This window comes from Protomyctophum bolini (genome assembly GCF_963924005.1).
Source record: "Protomyctophum bolini genome assembly, chromosome: 7".
In the NCBI taxonomy this organism is placed as follows: Eukaryota; Metazoa; Chordata; class Actinopteri; order Myctophiformes; family Myctophidae; genus Protomyctophum; species Protomyctophum bolini.
In genome coordinates, this window is record NC_137868.1 from 44,639,964 (window position 1) to 44,658,861 (window position 18,898).

Below are 18,898 nucleotides of genomic sequence, written 5' to 3' on the forward strand. Positions count from 1 at the left end.
ACTTGTTCAGCCTGTTTTCTCAACTCGCTGTTCTCTGCAAGACATCACTCTATAAGCATATCTCCAAAACTGGAGGGGCAAACTGAACAACCAGCATGTGAAGCTATAATGATTCCTGCTTTCATATGACATGAAAAAAACGAAAATTCCCCAAAAATCCAATGTCAGTCACCTCAGTCACATTTGGCCACATATATGGTTTAAATACTATAGCGATGTCCCCCCCCCGATCGTGCGATCGTATATCGGGGGACAAACCCCTATATATAGATATCAACTCACTTCTGGACCCCCTGTCTGCTCTCCACCTTGCTGACCACCTTGATCTGCTGCCCGTGGGACCCCAGCGCCTTGCGCACCTCCTTCACGTCCTGCGCCGAGCGGATGAAGCTGGCGAACACCATGTCCACGCCCTGGGACACGCCGAAGCGGAGGTCGCCCTCGTCCCGCTCGCTCACGGCGGGCAGCCCGACGAGGTTGCAGCCCGGCAGGTTGACGCCCTTGCGGCTGCCTGAGCACGCCGCCGGACTCCACCAGGCAGTCCACCCAATCGTCACCTAGAGATGGTGTAGAGGGGAGAGGAGAGGGAGAGGGAGAGGGAGGAGAGGAGAGGAGGGAGAGGAGAGGAGAGGAGAGGGGAGGGGAGGGGAGGGGAGTGGGAGGGGAGAGGAGAGAGTAGGGGACGGGAGGGGAGGGGAGAGGAGAGGAGAGGAGAGGAGAGGAGAGAGGGGAGAGGGGAGAGGGAGAGGGAGAGGAGAGGAGAGGAGAGGAGAGGAGAGGAGAGGAGAGGAGAGAGAGAGGGAGAGGGGAGGGGAGGGGAGGGGAGGGGAGGGGAGGGGAGGGGAGAGGAGAGGAGAGAGGAGAGGAGAGGAGAGGAGAGGAGAGGAGAGGAAGGAGAGGAGAGGAGAGGAGAGGAGAGGAGAGGAGAGGAGAGAGAGGAGAGGAGAGGAGAGGAGAGGAGTTATGTCATAAACACATGACATAACAACCACTACCAAGGGCTCTAATGAAGAACTGTCACCTCATAAACACATGCTAAGCAAGTATACTATGTCAAAAATTTGAATTACTTTTTTTTTTTTTGGTATTCAGACAGCCAGCAGTGGGTAGAACGCTCCCAATTTATTTTGTCTCTGACACATCTAGAGGCCGCAATCTGCATTCAAAGATGTTCCTATAAATAAATAAATAAAAACCCTGTCGCAATGACTAACCAATCAGGAAGTATACACACAGTCAAATCGACAATGACAAAGCTTCTAGGAACATCTTTGAATGCAGATTGCGGCCCCTAGATGCGTCACAGAGTCACATTTCTTTGGGGGGGGGAGCATTCTACACATTGCTGGTTGGTCTGAATAAAATAAAAAAATCACACCTGTGTGAACCGAGTGGTGCAACTCCCCTCTCGCTCCTCCCTCTCTCCTCTCTCTCTCTCTCTCTCATTAGCAGGCTAACAGTGCAGCACTGGTCTCTCTCTCTCTCTCTGTTTCTGGCACAACAGCGCCCCTACAGCGCCCCTACTGGCCCCTACTGGTACATGCTGGTGCTCAATAACGTCACATATAGGTGGGTGAACACAGACACACACGGACATTGCTGTTCCTTGGAGTGGTTGCACACACTCAAAGAAGAAAAAAAGGTCACACATTTTGACATATTATTGCTTATATAGCAGCCTTTACTATTTTGTACATCTTAACTGCTTTCTTCCCCCACAGTGTAGAGAGACGATCTACACACACACACACACACACACACACACACACACACACACCAGTCTCCAGGACCTTGAGTCGATGAGTCCGTCATCGATGTAGATCTGTCCTCCTTTCTCCAGGACCGTCGGCAGACTGGCGTAGTCCACCCACACCTGCTGCTCGTTGGTCTTATCCTGGTCCGCCTCCGCTACGGTCACGCGCACGTGAGTCCCTTTCACCAGCTCCACTTCCTCCTCTACTTTCTATACGCACGCACGCACAGCACGCACACACGCACTACGCACACATGGTACCGAATTTACACACGGACACAGATTGGTTTTATTATTACACACCAAAAACCATCGACACATCATTGTGTCAGAGCATATACACATTAACATGAAGAATATACGAGTAAGACGCGCAAACGCGGGAAGCGAACGCAGCTCGTACATATTTGGGATTTGGACGTATAGCTCCATATATGGGCACAAAAGGGGCCAGGCAGTCCACAACAAACAAATCACTGGCCCCTTTTGTGCCCATATATGGAGCTTGAGTGATTGCTGATGCAACACACTCCATATTTGATAGCGGGACAGACACACGGACAGACAGGGACAGACACACACACAAGACATGATCTGCTAGGTCTCATAGTAAGTGCTCACTGCGTATTGCAACCAACCACTGACGGATGAAGCAAGTCTATAATATACGAAGGTATGTATCCATGAAATATATTATGAAAACGGTTCTTACACGGTTTTATACAATAATTATGTAGCTATAGCGAGTGGGGTCCCTCCTCTCCCCTGCTTCATCTCTCTCTCTCTCTCTTCTCTCACTCTCTCTCTCTCTCTCTCTCTCTCTCTCTCTCTCTCTCTCTCTCTCTCCTCTCAGAGTAGGGGGTCCTTGTAAAAAAATCTTGTTTAAAAATAATCTGCATGCCTAATGATGATGTCACCTGGAAGACGGTTTTCTGAACTACCCCACAGCCCTCACTATATGAGACACAGACTGAGTATAGAACGAAATCATGCCATTTTATCATGATTATTAGTGAGGACCTATTATATGAAGATATAGGTTGAAAAGTGGTGAAGTGGTCTTGCCCTGTCAAGTTATTAAAGGAGGGTGTCAGTGATTTCAGTCAAAAACCCTTAGGTTTCGTTTTTGCCTTGGGACACAGCTTTCATCCAATCAGGATAGAGAACAAAAACGAAACCTAAGGTTTTTTTGACCCCAGGGGTTAACTGGGACAGGGAGGAACTCCTTATATGGTCAGCACACTCTATAGTAGAGAGGATTATCACAAACAAAACAAAAAAAAAAGTGATATTTGAATTAAGTGAAATCACTGACTCCTACCTTTAACCCATTTAGACTTGACGACGATTCTACATTTTCTTGTCAGGGACCCCTGGAGAAATATTATGCAATTGGCCACCGACCCCCCTGCATCTGAAAATATGTATAGTTCCAGGAACGCCCCATGCAGAAGTCAATATTTTTAGTTTAAAAAACCTTTCTTTTGTGAAAGCATGTATTCAAAGACTTATATACGCCACATTTTCACGATTTTCAAAACGATCGACAAGCAGCTAAAAGTATATAACATAATGCATGAAAAATGGTTTAACCCATTCTGAACGGGAACCCATTTTGGTGTTATAGCATCATGCTATGCTTTAGCTATGAAAAATAGCAGATCTACAAGCTCGTAGCGCGCCACTCGGTGGCGCGCTACGAGCTTGTAGATCTGCTATTTTTGAAAAAATCGAAGAGCGACTGACATTTTTTTTAAATCTGATCTCAGGTCAGAATGGGTTAATCAGACGAGTGTGTTTCCCAGTGGAAACCTCGTATGAAATCTGATCTCAGGTCAGAATGGGATAAAGGTTTTCTGATCTATATCCTCGAGTGTGCTTGAAGCCCGTCCCTCGTCCTTCATACTGTGTGTCGTGGTGGACTCAGTAAGGTGTGTGTGTGTGTGTGTGTGTGTGTGTGTGGGGGTGAGCGGCCAATCACAACGCTTGGCTCCTCCTCCTCCTCACCCCTTTGACCAATCCCGTGCGGATCTCGGGTCCCTTGGTGTCCAAGGCGATGGCGACGGCCGGTAGTAGCGGGCGGTCGGAGGTCAAGGTGGTCCACCGCCTCGCGGATGTTCTTGATGGTCTGGCCGTGGTACTAGTACACACACACCAGCACACACGCACACATACGCACACACACACACACAACACTCAGTACACGTGCAGTAAATACAATATACGCACACACTCAGTATACACATGCACAAATACAACACACACACACACACACACACGCGCGCTGCGCAGTACTTCATGTGATCCATGGGAGAAGTTGAGGCGAGCGATGTTCATTCCCGCTTCTCACCATCTCCTGTAACTTTGGAATGGACCGGGAGGCCGGACCTGAGAGAGAGAGAGAGAGAGAGAGAGAGAGAGTGAGAGGAGAGAGAGAGAGAGAGGAGGGGGGGGGGGGGGGGGGGGGAGGGGGCAGCCACGGGGGGGGGGGGGGGGGGGGGGGGTGTTAGAATGGTCAGGAATTGGTCAGGGAAGCCTGCAGTCATTGGGACAACATGTCTTGTTTTAAGAGCTGAATGATAATGAAATGTAAAATAAAAGCATGAGCTAGGTGTTTCGGGCTCTCCCCGGGTTGGCAGAGGGAGAGTATATAATAGCGACCAGGATTACAATTCAGGCAATTAGCCTTTCACTAGCCAATAGGCAGTTAGGCACGTTAGCAGCCTGGGGACAGGGAAAGCTATGTCCTTCTCACCCATTTGAGATGCATGTTAAATGACGGGATTTCTTTCTTTATGTAAATAATCGATAATTTCAGTAGCAAGAGCATCAAAATGTCTTCATAATGTAGGTCAACCAGGCCTGCAGTAGGCTATGCACTACTAGGCAAATTTGCGGTGACATTATTTTAATAAACTAGAAATACGAGGAAATGACCGAGGGAGAAATCAACTTTTAAAGACTATACCCGACAGGAGTTTTCATGTTGCACTCTGTTAGACTATACGGTCATTAGTATTATCGCCATCACCTGGGTTGGTCAGTCGTGTAACTTTCTCGACGTTATAAGCCGTGTACTGTATATGTACAACAACACAGCCATGGAAAAATAACACTGGCAGCTACTGTATGAGGTGGCGAGAAGCTTGACCTGCATAGCAACAGTTGGCTTGGATTGGCATTGGACAATCGCTTTTTTTGGGGGTGGGGATTTAGCGAAGGGCTAATTGGCACCGAGTGGAAAACAGTGTTGTTTTTGGCAGCACATTTTGAATTTAGTTTTAGTCATATAGTCTCTTGAATAGTTTATTTAGTTTTAGTCGCATTTTAGTCACCCGGAATGTTTTGGTGTTAGTCTGGTTTTAGTCGACTAAATGTCATAAGATTTTATAGTCGACTAAATCTACAGTTGATTTAGGTCGACTAAAGTGCGAATACATGCAGCAGCCGATTGGCTGCGCGCGCACCGATGGTGCAGATGATGCTGGTGTTGCGCGCCGTGATTGGCTCCTGGTTGATGTCCAGCAGACACAGGTGCTCCAGGAAGGTGTCGGCCATGCTGGCGTCCAGCTGCTGCTTCTGGATGAACGAGTCCGGGAGAGACACGGCCTCCGAGTACCTGCGCAGACGAGCTGCTTGGGGCAGACACACACACACGACACCATAATGAAATACAACACGGCCTCCGAGTACCTGCGCAGACGAGCTGCTTGGGGCAGACACACACAGGACACCATAATGAAATACAACACGGCCTCCGAGTACCTGCGCAGACGAGCTGCTTGGGGCAGACACACACACGACACCATAATGAAATACAACACGGCCTCCGAGTACCAGCTGCATGCGCAGACACAACGACATAATGAAATACAACATGGCCTCCGAGTAACTGTGCAGAGGAGCTGCACAGACACAACAACGTAATAAAATTATGTTTTATTATGTTTTATCATGTTGAAACCTACTGTCCTATATGGCAGTAGGATTCAAGGAAAGCTGAGAGGGAGACAGTGTGTAGGAGAGACAGACAGTAGGACAGCTGAGAGGGAGACAGTGTGTAGGAGAGACAGACAGTAGGACAGCTGAGAGGGAGACAGTGTATAGGAGAGACAGACAGTAGGACAGCTGAGAGGGAGACAGTGTGTAGGAGAGACAGACAGTAGGACAGCTGAGAGGGAGACAGTGTGTAGGAGAGACAGACAGTAGGACAGCTGAGAGGGAGACAGTGTGTAGGAGAGACAGACAGTAGGACAGCTGAGAGGGAGACAGTGTGTAGGAGAGACAGACAGTAGGACAGCTGAGAGGGAGACAGTGTGTAGGAGAGACAGACAGTAGGACAGCTGAGAGGGAGACAGTGTGTAGGAGAGACAGACAGTAGGGCAGCTGAGAGGGAGACAGTGTGTAGGAGAGACAGCAGGAGGACAGCTGAGAGGGAGACAGTGTAGGAGAGACAGACAGTAGGACAGCTGAGAGGGAGGCAGTGTAGGAGAGACAGACAGTAGGACAGCTGAGAGGGAGACAGTGTAGGAGAGACAGACAGTGGGACAGCTGAGAGGGAGACAGTGTATAGGACAGCTGAGAGGGAGACAGTCTAGGAGAGACAGACATTAGGACAGCTGAGAGGGAGACAGTGTGTAGGAGAGACAGACAGTAGGACAGCTGAGAGGGAGACAGTGTAGGAGAGACAGACAGTAGGACAGCTGAGAGGGAGACAGTGTAGAGAGAGACAGACAGTAGGACAGCTGAGAGGGAGACAGTGTGTAGGAGAGACAGACAGTATAGGACAGCTGAGAGGGAGACAGTGTGTAGGAGAGACAGACAGTATAGGACAGCTGAGAGGGAGACAGTGTGTAGGAGAGACAGACAGTAGGACAGCTGAGAGGGAGACAGTGTGTAGGAGAGACAGACAGTATAGGACAGCTGAGAGTGAGACAGTGTGTAGGAGAGACAGACAGTAGGACAGCTGAGAGGGAGACAGTGTGTAGGAGAGACAGACAGTAGGACAGCTGAAAAGAAGGAATGTGGAGACAGGAGCAAACGAGCGCAACAACATTATAAATTAATATTCAGCGTCGTTTCGATAAAGCACTCCAATACAGTGTGTGCGAGTGTGTGCGTGTGTGTGTGTGTGTGTGTGTGTGTGTGTGTGTGTGTGCCTTCGCCACCTTAGGGACCACCATTGCTGGTCCATGAGGAATTATACCAGTGCAACGTTGGACGTCCTTTGCTGAAGCTAGTATAAGCTATATTTAGTGTGCGAGCGTCAAATATGGTGTGTGGTTATCCTATTTAGACCCGAGACGGTTCTATATATACAAATGTCTTCTAAATCCTGACAGTTTTCTGACACATATATCCTATATGTTTCTGTGCATCAGTGGTTGCTCAACCAATTTTTCATGTCAAGGACCCCCAAAAATCATAATTATGTAATTGCCCCCCCCCCCCCCCCCATCTGAAAATATGTTATTCCAGGAACCCCCTCCTCAGATGAACAAAGAGTCGAGTTAAAAAAACGTGGCTCCGAAAGATTTGTGCCACATTTTCAAGATTTAAAAAAATATATAGATCTATACAGTACAAGCTCGTATAAGAGCTTATAGATCTGCTATTTTTCCAATAGCTAAAGTATGACGATGATTAAAACACCCAAAACGGGGTTCCCGTTCAGAGTGGGTTATATGCGGTACGTATATACCATGGACTTTATTATTTAACCTGCACTTGTTTCATTGGCGTTGGACTTTGGGCATAATAAACACCTTTTGGCATCACGATGCACCGAAACGGCACAATAATGTGATAAGCGTTTAAAACCCGTTCTGACCTGAGATCAGATTCATTCGAGGTTTCCACTGGGACACACACGCTGGTCTGATTATAACCCATTCTGACCCGAGATCAGATTCTAAAAAATGTCAGTCGTTCTTCGATTTTTCAAAAATTAGCAGACCTATACAAGCTCGTAGCGCGCCACTCGGTGGCGCGCTACGAGCTTGTAGATCTGCTATTTTTCAGTAGCTATAAAGCACAACATGATGCTAACACCAAAATGGGTTCCCGTTCAGAATGGGTTAATTGTTCCCCTTCCTCCCTGCATGTGGAGTTCAGTGGAGTATAGAGACTGTCATGTCAGATGTATCACACACACCTTTTATTGCCTTTGACGTAGTGTGTCTTTTTCTTTGACCTAGATATTACACCCGGTTGCACATGATACACTGATACACTGTGACATGTTCCACGGCTGCGCGCACACACACACACACACACACACACACACACACACACACACACACACACACACACACACACACACACACACACACACGCAAAAACATATGGCACGCACGCACGCACACAGAAGCACATGCTAGACACTACATACAAGGACATACATATGTATGAAGACTCATCATGGGTTCAGTCACATGACCACTTAGGGCACACGTGTTGCACATGTACAAGACAGGTGGGAGCAATTACTTGCCCCCTCCTCTCTTTGTCGCGCACGCACACACACACACACACACACACACACACACACACACACACACACACACACACAGAGAGTCGCTGTTGGGTAGAAACCTCTTTATCTCCACATTTTAACATTTTCGCACGACGGCATCAAAAGTGACACACCTGCAATCTCTCAAAAAGAGATTCCGAGCTATACCGCTATACCGAATCAGTCGAGCAGAGAGGCATTCAGAACATCATACATTGCTGTGGGAATGAATTTGAATCCTGAAAAGTAACAGTTTTGTTCGGACATAATATAGGCGTGTCTTATAAGTACCAGGTCTTATTCCCTATAACTTGAGTATTAAACGAAAGACCTGGAGGCGTGGTCAATGCTCTTTGGCCACTCAGAATAGCCAAATGGCATTGATCACGCCTCCTCCAGGTCTTTAGTTTACTCAAGTTATAGGGAATAAGACCTGGTATACTTTAAGACACGCAAAATACGGCCCATAGCGTTTTGTTGCTATACAATGGAGGCTGTAAAACGTAGCCGTAGTCTGAAAACCCACCTTTTCAGACTCCATCATGGCCCATAGCACTTACCCACCCCCTTAGATAGCAATTCTAGTAGTCATAGCACGTCATAGTACATATGTGTAGCATAGTAGTATAGATGTATAGCTTATATGTATAGTTTCATTATAGATATTCCACTGTTACTTTCTTAGCTACGCATGTTTCATGATAAATGTCTTTATGTGATGTATTCCCATGCTTTTGTTCTTGCTTAATGTAAGTCGCTCTGGATTAAGAGCGTCTGCTAAATGCCTAAATTGTAAAATTGTAAATTGTAAGGAATGGATTATGAATGCGAGCGAGGCGGCTATACAGAGATGCAGCCTGTCAGTCAACGTTCACGCCTCTGTGACCCCCCCCCCCCCCCCCTGAGAGACATGCAGGGCAGTGTTGTTTTTGGCATAGCAAATGTATATATTTTAGTTGTATAGTCATCTTTGGAATGAAACTTCATTTAGTTTTAGTCACATTTTTAGTCACCCGGAATGATTTAGTGTCTAGTTTCAGTCGACTAAATCTACAGTGGATTTAGTCGAACAAAATGTATTTTAGTGCATGGGCCTTGATGCCGTCGTATAATCACTTGCTGAAAATACTCAACTCAACTCAACTCAACTTTATTTATAAAGCACATTTAAAACAACCATAGCTGCCACAAAGTGCTGTACAGTACATAGGTAAAACAGTAGGGACTAAAAACACAGAATACAAAGACAACACACAAAACAAAAAATAGCTGATCTACTTACCGGTATACTGGATCTCTTATGTCCAATATATAGTCCCCTTCCTAACATTTTTGTCTATACTTTCTATTTGTTGATGAAATGAAGTCTTAGTCATCGTAGCTTAGTTTCCATTTAGTTTTCCTCAGTGGAAAAAGGTAGTCGACGGACATTTTTCGTCATATAGTTTTAGTCGACGAAAACAACAATGACGCAGGGTACAAGTTATAGCCAAATTGGGCCAGCTATTGGGGGCCCCTTCGGGGGGAAATTGGACCGCGCGGTACTGCGTTTGAGGCCCTTCATTGGCCGTTGATTTATAGTTCAATTTACGTCAAAGAGACCCTAACCCTGCAGCGCTGTGGGGTGCCCCCAAAAATTACGTATTACCGGCCCAGTGTCACAGTGCAGGGCAGAGAAGGTGTAGGACCCAAGTGCAGACAGACAGGCGGAGGCAGAGGAGACAGAGTTTATCGACAAAACTGACTAGGACCAAACACGAGGAAGTAATAAACAAGACTAGGAACAAAGGTACTATAGGTATAGGAACACGAGAAGCAAAACTAGGACGTATACACTCATGACTTACAATGAGGATCTGACAAAGGACTGAAACACACTGGGGCATATATATATATATACAAAGACTGACTAGACACAGGTGAACAACTAACAAAATCAACACAGGGATTGGCTGAGAGACAAACAAGACACAGGTGGAGAAAAAAACTAATAATCACAGGTGGTGAGACAACACAGGTAACAAAAGCAACAGAGGAAATCAAGGGACCAAAATTTACTACAAAACAAAAGCACAACAGAAAACGTCACGGAACCCTTTTCAGGGGTTAATCCGTCCCTGCATGAGAGAGAGCTGATTAGGCATGAGCTGATATAGGCCTGGGTGTGTCCCTGCAGGCTGCACTCCCTATACTGTATACCAGGGACACTATACCACACCCATTACTGGCTCAGTGTAATTATGCACACATTGGGTCATACTGTACTTTACTGTATACTGATAACCCGTTCACACTACTGGGACATACAGTGCTATAATAATCAGTCTACGCGACATCATCGCACTGCAGAAGTTATGCAGGGAACGCCTACTTACTGACTGACTGGCAAAAAAACTATACTCGACAGCCAAATAAACAGAAAAATAACTATCCGATTGTAATAAACGACGTTAAACTCACCGACATTGCAGCCGTATTACGGAAAGCCTTGAATAATCCTCTGTGTATCTCTCAAGTTGTTGTTTCATTAAAAATCCACCGTAGACATTGTATGAGCTACTTTTTCCGCCAATACATTCCATGCAGGTCATGATTATTATACAGTGTATATAGGAGTCTGGAAGCGCTCATTTCATTTTCAATAATGCAACGCCCTGCTGCCACCGGCATTATTATTATTATTATTATTATTATTATTATTATTATGTGCAATTTGTGTGCTGACCGTGGTGCGCATGGACTGTTGAGTGATTTCCAACAAGCACATTCAAATTAAGCTGCACACACATAATAAAACACGTGTCTTGTGTTTGCCTTGGGGGGGGTGGAGGGTGACAAGACACATGTACGCACAGTCGCACACACACACACACACACACACACACACACACACACACACACACACACACACACACACACACACACACACCATCTCCGTCTAACAACCTTCAAGCCTGCGTTATATAAGATAAACACCTATATGAGCATGTGTTTCTAGAGGATGTTGATGTGACATTGGACATTGGTTTCCAGAGTGCATTCATCCAGCTAGGAGAGTGATATGGTTCACTCGGTGATCATTGACATGGTCAAACCACACACACACACACACACACACACACACACACACACACACACACACACACAGCAAAGGCTAAAAATAGAAAGTCAAACAGGAGCCCTGTGCACCCCTGACAATGTATCCGTGTTGAATCAATATACCAGCCATTCAGTAACATGGCTTTAGTCAGAAGTATACAGCAGGTATAGCAGCACAGCAAGACAACGCAGCAGAATTCGTTTTTTTATTCAACTGCAAAAAACTCCAACGATATATATATATAAATAAAAGACACTTTACAGTTTAGGTGATTTAGCAAAAATCCTCTCGTCCAGAGTGACGCGTGAGGAATCAAAGAGAATGGGCACGAAGCCTATATATATAGTCAACAAATGACAGACTGGGTAAATAAGAATAGAGTGCTGAGTGCATAGAGATAGAGAATATGTGCTTCCAAGAAACTATAGGACATACCCTGGAAAACACATCCAACCATAGCGTCTGTCTATAACCCAGAGGTTCCCAACCACTGGTACTTAATAGTACCACTGGTACTAATAGTACCACTGGTGTCGCCCCAAAAAATGGTGCAAAAAAAAGACAAAAGTAGAATGAAATATTTATATTACTACAGGTAGTCATAGTCATAAAGGCGAAAGCTGCAAAAAAAAAAACATTAAAAAAAACAAAAACAAAAGGGGTTCCCGCCATAGACTGTAAAAAAATATATATGGACAAAGCGTTCGCCGGGTTCTGATATGGACGTAAAATTAAGCCAGTTTCAGTCCTTGTATTGTAAATCGCCATCTTTTCTAGATCCGTTTTGGCCCAGCTGGCCCATTGGCTGGCCCAGACAACGAGGCCGGGACTTTGACTCGAATGGGGGGTGGCTTCCGATCATAGACTGTAACGGTATAGCCTTGCCCCTCAGAACAAACGCGACTTTATGGTCATCTTTTTATAAATGGGACCATAATTTTCCAAAAATAATATTATGACATGAGACATGAGACTTTAAACTAGTGACTGGAAGCAGAAAGTATTCATGACCATGTTTATTAAGGTAATACAGTCTAGGTGAAGTTGGGCCCAAATACATGGACCTCTAATGGGGATATGGGTTTTTTTGGGCCCAATGACAGCGCCACAACAGGCCATTATATGAACTTTCAGGATGTCCCGATTTCCTTATAGTGGCTTCACAGAATATCTGTCTGACTGCCCCCCCTGGTTCCCGCCCAGTGTTTGAAAAAACTGATAATTAATAATTAAAAAAGTTTCATCCTGGAACCAACCTTGACCATGAGTCATCATTATATGAACTGTCTGAAGCTACAATAACTCATTAGGAAGAGAGCGGTCGACTGTCACAACCCTGACGGTGTCAAATTATACCCTTTCACATATCCGCATAATGGAGTGTAAAGGCCAATACTTATACAATAATACCGCTAGTAGTACGCACGCACGCACGCACACACACATGCGCTCACACGCAAGCACGAGCTCATACGCACACACCAAGCATAATACAGCAAATTCCGGGGTTTATTCCAAGTCATAACCAAGTCCACTTACCCATGGTGAGTGAGAACTGTCGTGTTGTTTTAGTGAAAACGACTCGTCGGACGCGACCGGTTCAACTATATCCTCTATACTGTGTGTTCTCAACCATGTCACAGACATGTCACGTCTGATCTCTCCACCCCTCTCAGCTCCATATTTGGAGTGACACTCACTGGATCAATGACAGAGAGGAGAGAGGATGGACCCTTGTGTTCTAGGAACCGAGGCCTGCTGCAACATGCCCTATAGTTCAGAGATTCACAAACTTTTTTTCTTTTTTTTTTTTTACCTCTGAGTCTATAGACCCCAAAAGAGAATTATGCAACAGGTCGTTTTACGAGGAAGCAATTCATCCGATTGGTTGAAACGGCTTTTATAGCCGTGCTTTTAAGCCACGATAATGGCACGGCTAATCGAAACAAATAATTCATCAGCCGTGCTTTTCTCTCAGAGGGCAGCAGACTCAGTGGCTATGGGCTAGCGATTGTTTCTTGGGACATTTGTGGTCATATTATAGTGGCTTCATCTATCATTGAAAAAATACTCATTTTCAGCCATTATCTTAGTTTTAAGTGTAAATGTTGTATAATAATTGCAATTTATGGATTAATGCATGAATGCACTCCTGCGATTCCTCTCGGATACCACAGGCGTGCATTATTGACGATAAAGAACACCCTCTCGTGTAATATTGCTTAAATGTGGCATGCAGGCCAGCCCCATATTTGCACAATGGTTCCTGATTGGTCCCTCACTATACTTCGGAGGGAGTGGGATCCAATCTGAACGGTGCCAGTCAGACCAAATCTGCCGAGGGCAAAGATTGGTGTGGTTTCCAGGCTAATGTGATGTCTCCCCAGGACCTAAACTATAGTGAGAATAGCAGCTCTACAAGCTCATAATCGAGCTTGTGGTTCTGCTATTTTAACAACCTTTTAAAAATATGTATTATTCATAAAAATTATTAGATTTTTTTTTTTTTTGTCAAAACTTTTTTTTTTAATATTTTGAAACTAAACATAATGCACATCAAAATAAAGGTTGTTGAACATCAAAAGGTTGAGAGATCTATAGGTATTTATATTCAGATAAATAAGATGGATAAGAGTCAGTTCATTAAATACAAATGCAACACAATTACATGCGCGCACATTATCTCCCTGCACACCAAGTGATTAAATGTAGTGCATCACCTAAATGTGTCAACCATTTCATGTCCCAAAACTCAACCTTGTTCTCCTCCCCCCAGTTAATGTTTCCACGACCACCCGACAAAGTTAAATCCAAACTATTAGTGACCCATATACCGTCCGTCCGTCCGTCCGTCCGAAATCTGCTGACGGATTCACTTCCAACCTCGAGTTGCAATTGTGGCATGTAGGCCACAAAATAGGCCACAAAAAGACGGATCAAGCGTTTGCGGCTTAAAATGTTAAAAACAAGAAAAAATTATCAAAGTTGTAAGTATAGTATGAGTCTGGACCGACTGTTTATAGATCTGTGTCTGTGCAGACTCGACAGCAGGGCTGCCCAGAAGGTACAGTAGATGGTGATCTACCAGTATAGATCAGTTGAGTTGTCATCCTGATCAGTGTGGACATCAGGATGACCTCCTTTACAAATGCTGAAGTCTACTAGTCTAGTGTTTCATTTGTATATGAAAACTTTAATTAAACTGCATTTTTACACTGCACTGTCCATTGTCAAGTTCATACTCAATTATGATGCTTTTTTCAGTACATGCAGTATTTGAAATTAAATGAAACATTAACTTTTCAAGATTTCAATTCAGAAATAGCTAAAAATAATTCAGAATTCCAATTTAAAAAAAGAGCAAAAATAGCAGATCTACTAGATCAAAATTTTGATCTAAAAGTGCACCAGATTGAAGCATTTTCATGGCAAATTTACAGATTTTTCTGGACCCCCCCCCCGGCGTGGCAATGAGGGGGACCCTAAAAAAGGTTTGCTTACAGCCCCCTGTTTGCAAAATCCGGCCCTGTAGATCACAAAGGATGTGCAATGTTAGATCACATGCCATGGCCCTAAAATATACATCATTGTAGGCCTGACGTCGAAATTTAAAAAGACGTTCGCTCTGAAAGAATACACGATGTATTCAAAGATTTGTGCCGCATTCTTACGATTTTTCAAAAATAGCAGACCTACAAGCTCGTAGCGCGCCACTCGGTTGCGCACTATGAGCTTGTAGATCTGCTATTTTTCCATAGCTAAAAGTATAACATAAAACTTATAGTTAAAACACCAAAAGGGGTTTCCGTCCAGAATGGGTTAAATATATATATTTTTTTAAACTATTTTTTTGTACCACTTTGAATTAAGATGATTTGAGTGATTGACATCAAAAAGGGGCCTGGTCATGTCAGCTCAAACGCATATAACGCAATACTCTTGGAACACAAACATCAGTAGGTTATTTTTTTAAAAAGAGGGAGAGAGAGAGAGGGAAAAAAAACACCCTACCAATTCCTTCTATGTCCCGTTCCAAGTGCGTGTGTCTCCTAATACAGTATGTAACGCCAGTGTCACGCTATTCCAAAGCCCCTTTTGTACACATACACAGCAATGGGATAATAATATATACTTTTGGAGGGTATATAGATCTCTGTTGAGCTGGTCAGATTGAAAGGAGCTCTCAAGTAAAAAAATGTGTGGTCAGTATTTTAGTCAGTGAATGATTATACCGTTCCTTCTAATCAGTTCTTCTTCCTCTCTAGTCCGAGTGCTGCTTCGTTTCTGCCAAAATGTCATGAAATGCCCTCAGGTGCGTTCGTGACATTATCATGTTCACATGGGGGTGAGACACACTGTGGTGTATACACATGAGGTCACCGTGACATTTAACACATTTTGGACGATAAACATTTTTTTTCTCTGAAAAACCCATGTTTCTATGTGTCAGTTGGTGCTCAACCTTTTTCATATCAAGGACCCCCAGAATTATCCCTATTTGGGCCACGGACCCCCATCTCAAAATATGTAGTTCCAGGGACGCCCCCGGAAGCCAATATTTTTGTTACAAATGTCCGCTATATATTCAAAGATTTGAACGACATTTTCACGATTTTTCAAAAGTAGCAGACCTACAAGTTCATAGCGCGGCACTCGGTGCCGCGCTATGAACTTGTAGATCTGCTATTTTACAATAGCTAAAGTATAACATAATGCTTACACAACACCAGAATGGATTAAATTATTAGGGTTGTCCCGACCCGACGTCACACGAAGCGATCGGGAACCAATCGATCACGTCACTTTCAAATGATTGGAATCGGATTCATGGGAGCAAAGAAAATACATCCCTATTAATATGAAATATCCATATGATATTATAGACTGGATATAGTCTGTGATTTTGGATATTGTATACTATCGTGATGTGGCATAAACGTGTTCTATATAAATAATATAATTATGGGATGGGGGAAAACTCTGATATATACTGCAGATACTCAAAATCAAATGATTAGGAATATCGGAACCCCTCATTATGTTGTGTATACTTTAAGCTGTTGAAAAATAGCAGACCTATACAAGCCGAGCTTGTATAGGTCTGCTATTTTTTTGAAAAACCGTGAAAATGTTGGCGCAAATCTTTTGAATATATATTCTTTCCCTGCAGTGGTTTTTACTAAAATCTTTGCGTCCCCCCCGTCCGTCCGTCCCCGTCCCCGTCCCCCCCTTGAGCAAACACCACCTGATTCTAAGACCCAATCAATGGTGGAATGCAGGCACGAGCACACATAAGACATCAAAGGGGGCTTCAGGCCCCTGCCCTTTTTTACCCCGTGTGTAAAAACAACTGCCCTCTTCCAGACCACGAATGCAGCATCTATACTATATGGTGAAATAAATGCCATACCGGAAAAGGCAGCATTCAGGTATAGAATTGCTTTTTTTCCCCCCAAAGTCTCCTGAACATGGAACACAGCATATATTTTCATGCCGCATCCCCCCACTAGCTATATAAAAGAGTGCCGGGCTGCTGCGCCCCGAAAATAGCTGATCTACAAGCTCTCAACGCGCCGCGGGGGGATTTCAGCCCCACTCTCTGCACGTCGAGGTTAAAGGAGTTCAGCGTGTTGAACGACTTTCACCAATCTGTAGATCATTGAACCAATGTGGACTTCAGCATCATGTGCCTGCGCGCACACGTGCACGCGCGCACACACGCCCACGCTGACACACACGCGCACACACATGTACGCATGCACACACAAACACACAAAGCGTGTGACTAATGGATAAACCGACCTTTGTCCCATGGGCTGTCTGCAGGGAATTTAGCCAGCAACCCACGCCCTGCCCTTTGACTCTCTCTCTCTCTCTCTCTCTCTCTCTCTCCCTCCCATACACACATGGAAGCCTGTGTTATACTTCACCGCACACCAGTGTTGCGCACAGAGGCTGAACTACAATCACGGCGTGAGCTATAAATATAATAGTTGTGCCAGCCCAGCCCGGCACGCACACACACACACACACGCAGTCGGACACACACACACACACACACACACACACAGCCTGGCACGCATGTACAGGATATGTATGACTCAGGCAGGACTCTATAGCCGGTGGTGGAAAGTAACTAAGTACATTTACTTAAGTACTGTACTTAAGTACAATTTAGAGGTATTGTACTTTGTACGCACACACGCACATGCGCGCGCACACACACACACACACACACACACACACAGAGCATCTCATGTAAAAGATGAACGTACAATATTATCACATACATTACACACACACACACTCATGCAGTACAAGTACATGTAGTAGTATTATGTGTACAACTCAGCTCACCACACTGACATGGAAGTATATATGCTTACATTAAACACTAATAACTATGTGGTGTGACTGGAAAATCTATCAGCTTGCAAACAGAACTACAGAGAGAGAGAGAGAGAGAGAGAGAGAGAGAGAGAGAGAGAGAGAGAGAGAGAGAGAGAGCTAGCAGACAGGTCAATATCGTTTCATTAAGTAATCATTACTTAAGTGATGCTTTTTTCAGTCCGTTCACAGAACAAGTCAACTAAGGATCAGCTTCATTTCTGTCTGTTTGCTTTGCATGTTTCTGTGCGTGTTTTGTATATAGGCCTAGTGCAATACAAAACAAGCACATCAGAACAGAATGACAATGCAGTTGAAGTGCATTGTATAATTCTGTCCTGTAGCATTTTAGTTTTAACGTTGGCTATACATCAACAAGGACTGCAGAGGATGTGTATACATTCTTTGCTAATAACTCCTACTGTATATGGTGTGTTTATACTTCTCCTTCCTAACTGTATAAATGTATACTGCACGGAATTGGATTGCAATGTTTATTAATATATATGCTGTCCCTCCCCTCTCAACTATAAAGACACAAGTCAAGCAGTTTGTAAGCACTGTGGAGTCAGAGAGATTATTTTCTTTTTTTTTAAGAAATGTTTCAAACAGCAGAACTATATCAGCTGATCAGAAACACCATAATGACACAGCCATATAAATCACTACAGTGTAATCCAGTAAAGCATAATATGGTATTATACTGCATTAGTCTGATTGAGAGAAGGAATAATCAACCCACCTGTGAGAATGAGAGCTGAAGACAAGAAGGAAGGAAGGAAGCAACGGGAACAAGGAGCAATAGTGTTGTCTGTAGGAGGAATGGAATCCTTGCAGGACGTTTTGCTGCCACCTGGTGGGGGAAAATGGTGGTAACAGCACAGGTGCTTAGTACAGGTCGCCTAATTATTAATAAAAAAGGGGGTTTGTTTTGCGACAGAATGGCTTGAAAATGGAAATTAAGAGTTTACATATGACACACATAGTACATGCATAAACTTTCCTTAATGATACAATCTGGTTGCAGTTTTTGTTTACGATGTATTTTCTCTATTTATTTGTAGCGGTACATTTGTATTGGGGGTGTATAACCTTTGTCATAATATAGCATCCGTTTTAAACCGTCTGTCTGTCTGTGACCCAT

The 18,898-nt window shown here is 44.3% G+C and overlaps 1 pseudogene across 1 annotated transcript in view; it reads right to left on the minus strand.

The window, feature by feature from the left end:
- The window catches only part of LOC308318744 (pyruvate kinase PKM-like), a 31,420-nt pseudogene extending 12,522 nt beyond the window's left edge, over window positions 1-18,898 (minus strand). The window contains exons 1-7 of the transcript XR_013966209.1: window positions 18,895-18,898; window positions 18,497-18,607; window positions 5,221-5,385; window positions 4,049-4,141; window positions 3,761-3,893; window positions 1,778-1,963; window positions 283-557 (exon numbers count right to left, since the gene is read on the minus strand). The product of XR_013966209.1 is annotated as a pyruvate kinase PKM-like (transcript). The remainder of the gene's footprint in view (window positions 1-282; window positions 558-1,777; window positions 1,964-3,760; window positions 3,894-4,048; window positions 4,142-5,220; window positions 5,386-18,496; window positions 18,608-18,894) is intronic.